The sequence below is a fragment of the Onychomys torridus genome, chromosome X (assembly GCF_903995425.1).
Source record: "Onychomys torridus chromosome X, mOncTor1.1, whole genome shotgun sequence".
Taxonomy (NCBI): domain Eukaryota; kingdom Metazoa; phylum Chordata; class Mammalia; order Rodentia; family Cricetidae; genus Onychomys; species Onychomys torridus.
Window position 1 is genome coordinate 241,411 of NC_050466.1, and position 7,010 is coordinate 248,420.

Genomic DNA, 7,010 nt, shown 5'->3' on the forward strand with positions numbered 1-7,010 from the left:
TGAATAGGAACACAGACCCCCCCCCCCCGCCCATGTAATTTTCTAGGGTCCAGTATGGGACCCATATCCAATGCTCCAACTTCTATTACAACACAGCCAAACTCAAGGATTCACCAAGACCTGCCTTACCTGCAGCAATCCACAGATCCCCTTCCTCAAATGGTCATTAGTCACCATGTGGATTCTGAGAACAGTACTGGGTCTGCTGCAAACACAAGTGCTCTTAACCCCAGAGCCATGTCTCCAGCCCCGATACATATAATTGTTTAAGAAAGCTTATAAGACATTATGTTTCTGTACAGCTATTTCCAACATCTTTAGTGTCTATTATCCCTCACCTCACCTACTCCTCTGCTATACCCTCCTTGTCAGACTCCCCAGTTAAATTACCCTCTCTTTTTGCCCTTTTCCTGCTTCATACAATCTGTGTTGTGTTATGCCCCCCCCCCCCAACCAATAAAAGCCTTATTCTACATCCCCCTCCAAAGGCTCCTTTCTAGTTTCCTGGCTTCCGCAGGTACTCTAAGTCAAACACACAACCTACAGATTTGACACTACGATCCATATGAGACACAATATGTGGTATTTGTCTTTCTGGTTCTGGATTTCCTCATTCAGTATATTTTCCCAGTTGCAAGCATTTATCTTTAATTTTAATAATTTCATTTTCTTGATAGCTGAATAAAATTCCATTGAATATGAGTGCTATTTTTTATCTTTTTATTCGTGGGTCTTGAGTACTTATCTGGGATTTTTTCAATTTTGGGGATTATAATTTGATTACCACATTTCTCCCTTACCTTCCCTCCCTCCAAACGCTCTCATATACCCCTCCCCATTCTCCTTCTAATTCATGGTCTCTTTTTCACTAATTGTTATTGCATGCATGTGTATCTGTATATACCTATATATTCCTAAACGTAACCTGTTTAGTCATACAGTGCTACATCTGGGTGTGTTTTCAGGGATGGCTGTTTGGCATGAGACAACCAATTGGTGTGCTCTTCCCTGGGGCAGGCCACCTCTCCCAGTTCTCTTCAGCTGCCTGTAGTTCTTAGTGTAGAGTTGAGGCCTTAAGAGCCTTTCCCCATCCAGTTTGGTGTATTTGTTGGTATTCCTGTTCACCTCACATTTGGCAGTCGTATTGGGGAGACTTTCTGGGTATAGCTTCTGTTGTTACTGGGGAAAAACTCTCATAGCAAAGTCCCTGATCCTCTGTTTCTTACAGTCTTTCTGCTCCCTCTTCTACCATGTTCCCTGAGCCTTAGGTGCAGGAGTGTTTTGTGGATGTATCCCTTGGGACTTGGCTCCAAGGCTCTGCATTTTGATTAGTTTGAGTTTTCTGTCTTTTGCAAAGAGAAGGTTCCTTGATAAATGGTGAGGACTACATTTATCTGTGGGTTTAAGAATAAATGTTTATAATTGTTCTTAGAGATTATGCTGGTTTCATAAATTAGTGGTTGTATATTCACCTCCAATAACCATAATGTCACTGGCATTGTGTAGTTAGCTAGGCTTCTAGTACCAGGTATGGTATCTCCTCTTGTTGAGTGGGTCTTAAATCCAATCAGAAGGCTATTGAATACTGCCAAGGTAGGTGTGCCACTACTGCCCTCTGAGGGTTATAGTGCCATGGTAGAGCTGGTGGTAGAGGTGGTTCATAGGCATCATAGCTGTGTATGTCTGTTGGGTGCCTACATCTTTTGGCAGGATACAAGTGATCTGATAGGGAAAATGGGAAAGGGAAACCCATTTATGGAGGGTGGGTGCAGTAAATACAGAAGAGGAGGGAGGTGGATAAAAGAACAAAAAGAATGTATGAAAATGCCACAAAGAATCATATTGTTAACTATTTATCCAAAACAATAAAACCTATAATGCATGGAATTCAGTGTATAAACTTTAATGAACTTTTCTCATGTGGGATGATGGTGCTTCCTCCAAGAGTCAATGACCACCCAACAAAATCCTCAATGACAGGCTTCAGAAGCCCTCTTTTAGCTGTTGGCCAGGGTTGTCCCAATACTTACACAGCCTATTGGTGTTGCTCTTGGCTACCCCCATAGGTGGAAGGTAAGTCCATATTGCTAAAGACACCATGCACTTTAGAAACAGGGCTCATGGACTTATGAACAGGAACTAGTCTGAATGCCCCTCCCTGAGGATTATCTTTCACGGTACCATATTTTCATTATCCATTCATGTTGATGGGCGTCTAGGCTGCTGTTATGAACAGAGCAGCAATTAATAAGGATGAGAATGTATCTCTGTATCCTTATATACTTTTTTCCTTTCCTGAGTTTTATTTGTTTTTTCAAATTTTTGTATGATGTTTTTTGATTATATTTGCCTGCTGCCTCTTCTATCTGCTCCCACATCCACCCTCACTTTCCTACCCACCCAACTTTAAATCTTCTTTGTCTTGTAACCATTTAGTCCAATTTGTGGTGCTCATATATTCATGGATATGTGGCCTTCCACTGGAACATGTTCAACATGCAAGGAGCCACACTCTAAAAAGACTGACTCTCCTCTCCCCGCAGCTCTCAGGTGCCAATCGATTCCAAGCTGGGACTGGGACTTCATGCCACCTCCACTTAACCTGCTGGAATTTTTCTGAGTCGATCTACTCAGGTCTTGTGCATGCTGTCACAATTGTTATGAGTTCCTATGTGCAGGTTCACTGTATTTTTTTTTGTCTGTTTATTGTAGAGCTAGGTCCCACTATGTAGCCTTGGCTGGCTTCTGATTTCAGACTCACAGAGAATAAACTGGATCTGCTTCCAGAGTGTTATGAGCCACCATCCCAGTTCCTATGTTGATTTTTAAAAATAGTCCCCGTAGGTATATCATTAGCTCAGTTGGTAGATTCGGAGCTTCGAAAAACACTCTTTGTTCTTTATATGCAGTATGGTATGAGTGTTTTTCTAATTTGTGTTTCAATTATTCTTGATACTAGTAATTTTTTTGTGTTAGAGTCTGGCTTCCATTAATATCCTGGGCATAACACTGTCCATGTTGCTGCTCTGTTTCTTATCTGGCTTATCTGTACCAAAGTGCTTATCTGAACTCAAACTTCGAATTCTGTTTCATCTTCTTTGACTGGTTTGCAAACAACAACCACAAAATTCTGTGCTACCTGGACTGTGATATGTGTTGCTTTCAAGATTCAATCTGGGAATTATGTGGCAGCTTATGATGTCACTGTTCAGGTCAAAATATTTTACTTTACTTTGTGGGTCAATCTTGTACTTAGGCATCTGATAGGGCTAAGCTATGGGAACTGGTCTTGCTGGGCAGGGACTCCAGAGCAAGGGTTCTAAAAATACCCTTTCTGGAAGCTAGGAAAGGCAGAAGAGAGCTTCAGTCAGTCCCTGTGCTTTGTTATCTTCTACAGGAGCACTCTACCTAAAGACTGTATGTGCCTCTGTGACAGAGACTGGAGAAGGCATCTGGACACATGGAGGTTGGAGCCAAGTGGATGGATCAGCTCGTGCCCCTGCTAGTATCTCACCCCCATGTCTGCCATTGGTTAAAACAAAAAACGAAAGCAAGCAAACAAACAAACAGCCCAAGCAGACCAAGAGCCTGATGGTGTCCCAGCCCAGGGACCCCTCCTGCTGTACAGCTGTTCCTCCTTCTTTCCTTCTCGGAAGCTCCCTAGAATAATATATTTCTTTCTAAATCTTACCCTCTGTAGTTGGTGAATTTCATTTTTCAAGAGACAAAACCAGAAAGCCAGTATCCTGGGAGCTTTTTTGGTGGATTTTGAGTTTCAGGCAGCCCAGCTCCCTGAGCTAAGCCCACCCAAGAGCTGAGGACAGCTCAACCACTCTTCAAGATACCCTAATATTTCTGTCTGTAAGTTAACATTAAACCTAAAATGCATACAGATTTCTTTTCACATTGGGAAGACTCAATGATCATATTCTTCCCAAAGTCCCTCCTTTGTCTTTTCTGAGGACCCTTATACCACTTTTCCTCTCCTCTGTGAGGAGTAGGATTGCTTTTAGATGTTTAATTCCTCCTAAGTCAATGGGTGTCACTTCTCTAGCTATAAGTGCCACTGGACTTTCAGGAAAGAATGCCCCCTCTCAACAAATGTACCCGATTGGACCATAGGTAGGCATGATAAAGGAGCACCTTCTGAGTCCTTTACACCCTGTAAGGTTGGCACTTGCCCTGATCGCATTGGTGGGTATTTGGATTCAGGGAACACCTCTGGAGGAGTTCCATGTTGTAGTGTCCTTGTTGCACTGGTGTTGATGGCTCTTGGGATTTGGGGGGCACCTCTGGTGGAGTTCCATGTTCTAGAGTCCTTGTTGCACTGGCATTGGTGTGTATTGGGATTCATGGAGCACCTCTGGGGCAGTTCCATGTTCTAGAGTCCTTGTTGCACTGGCATTGGTGGCTATTGAAATTTGGGGGGTACCTCTGGGGGAGTTCCATATTCTAGTGTCTTATTGCACTGGCATTGGTGGCTATTGGGATTTGAGGGGCACCTCTGGGGGAGTTCCATTTTCTAGAGTCCTTGTTGCACTGGCATTGGTGGGTATTGGGATTTGGGGGCACCTCTGGGGGAGTTCCATGTTCTAGTGTCTTATTGCACTGGCATTGGTGGGTATTGGGATTTGGGGGCACCTCTGGGGGAGTTCCATGTTCTAGTGTCCTTGTTGCACTGGCATTGGTGGCTATTGGGATTTGGGGGGCACCTCTGGGGGAGTTCCATGTTCTAGAGTCCTTGTTGCACTGGCATTGGTGGGTATTGGGATTTGGGGGCACCTCTGGGGGAGTTCCATGTTCTAGTGTCTTATTGCACTGGCATTGGTGGGTATTGGGATTTGGGGGCACCTCTGGGGGAGTTCCATGTTCTAGTGTTCTTGTTGCACTGGCATTGGTGGGTATTGGGATTTGGGGGCACCTCTGGGGGAGTTCCATGTTCTAGTGTCTTGTTGCACTGGCATTGGTGGCTATTGGGATTTGGGGGCACCTCTGGGGGAGTTCCATGTTCTAGAGTCCTTGTTGCACTGGCATTGGTGGCTATTGGGATTTGGGGGGCACCTCTGGGGGAGTTCATTTTTCTAGAGTCCTTGTTGCACTGGCATTGGTGGCTATTGGGATTTGGGGGCACCTCTGGGGGAGTTTCCATGTTCTAGTGTCTTATTGCACTGGCATTGTTGGGTATTGGGATTTGGGGGCACCTCTGGGGGAGTTCCATGTTCTAGAGTCCTTGTTGCACTGGAGTTGGTGGTTATTGGGATATGGGGAACACGTCTTGGTGAGTTCCATGTCCTGGTGTCTAATTGCACTGGCAGTGGTTTGTATTGGGATTTAAGGGGCACCTCGGGGGTAGTTCCATGTTCTAGAGTCCTTGTTGCACGGGCATTGGTGGCTCTTGGGATTCATGGACCACCTCTGGGGCAGTTCCATGTTCTAGAGTCCTTGTTGCACTGGCACTGTTGTGTGTATTGGGATTTGGGGGGCACCTCTGGGGGAGTTCCATGTCCTAGAGTCCTTGTTGCACTGGCATTGGTGGCTATTGGGATTCATGGAGCACCTCTGGGGCAGCTCCACGTTCTAGAGTCCTTGTTGCACTGCCATTGTTGTGTATTAGGATTTGGGTGCACATCTGGTGGTGTTCCATGTCTAGTGTCATATTGCACTGGCATTGGTGGCTATTGGGATTTGGGGGGCACCTCTGGGGGAGTTCAATTTTCTAGTGTCCTTGTTGCACTGGCATTGGTGGGTATTGGGATTTGGGGGCACCTCTGGGGGAGTTCCATGTTCTAGTGTCTTATTGCACTGGCATTGGTGGCTATTGGGATTTGGGGGCACCTCTGGGGGAGTTCCATGTTCTAGAGTCCTTGTTGCACTGGCATTGGTGGCTATTGGGATTTGGGGGCACCTCTGGGGGAGTTCCATGTTCTAGAGTCCTTGTTGCACTGGCGTTGGTGAGTATTGGGATATGGGGAACACCTCTGGGGGAGTTCCATGTCCTGGTGTCTAATTGCACTGGCATTGGTGTGTATTGGGATTGGGGAGCACCTGTGGGGGAGTTCCATGTCTAGTGTCATATTGCACTGCCATTGCTGGCTATTGGGATTTGGGGGGCACCTCTGGGGGAGTTCATTTTTCTAGTGTCCTTGTTGCACTGGCATTGGTGGGTACAGGGATTTGGGGCTCCTCTGGTGGTGTTCCATGTTCTAGTGTCTTATTGCACTGGCTTTGGTGGCTATTAGGATTTGGGGGCACCTCTGGGGGAGTTCCCTGTTCTAGTGTCTTATTGCACTGGCATTGGTGGGTATTGGGATTTGGGGGCACCTCTGGGTGAGTTCCATGTTCTAGTGTCTTATTGCACTGGCATTGGTGGGTATTGGGATTTGGGGGCACCTCTGGGTGAGTTCCATGTTCTAGTGTCTTATTGCACTGGCATTGGTGTCTATTAGGATTTGGGGGCACCTCTGTGGGATTTCCATGTTCTACTGTCATTGTTGCACTGGCATTGGTGGCTAACGTGATTTTGGGGCACCTCTGGGGGAGTTCATTTTTCTAGTGTCCTTGTTGCACTGGCATTGGTGGGTATTGGGATTTGGGGGCTCCTCTGGGGGAGTTCCATGTTCTAGTGTTCTTGTTGCATTGGCATTGGTGGGTATTGGGATTTGGTGGGCACCGCTGTTGGAGTTAAATGTTCTAGAGTCCTTGTTGCACTGGCATTTGTGGTCATTGGGATTCATGGAGTACTTTTGGGGAGTTCCATGTTCTAGTGTCCCTTAATAAAGCACTGGACAGAGACATGAAGAGCAACAGTAGTGGAGATGCTGTTGAGAAGAAAGATTCATTTCCAAAGCAGGAAGCAGGTAGAGCAAGGCTAACAATTAACAGCTCAAATAGCCCCTGCTCTACAAAGAGGTGACTATTTTTATGTCCTATGATGCAGGAGTTTTGACTCATTTGCATAGTGTGGCCTTGCTACTACTTGCTCTGGTTACATTAGTGGGGTGAGAGAACAT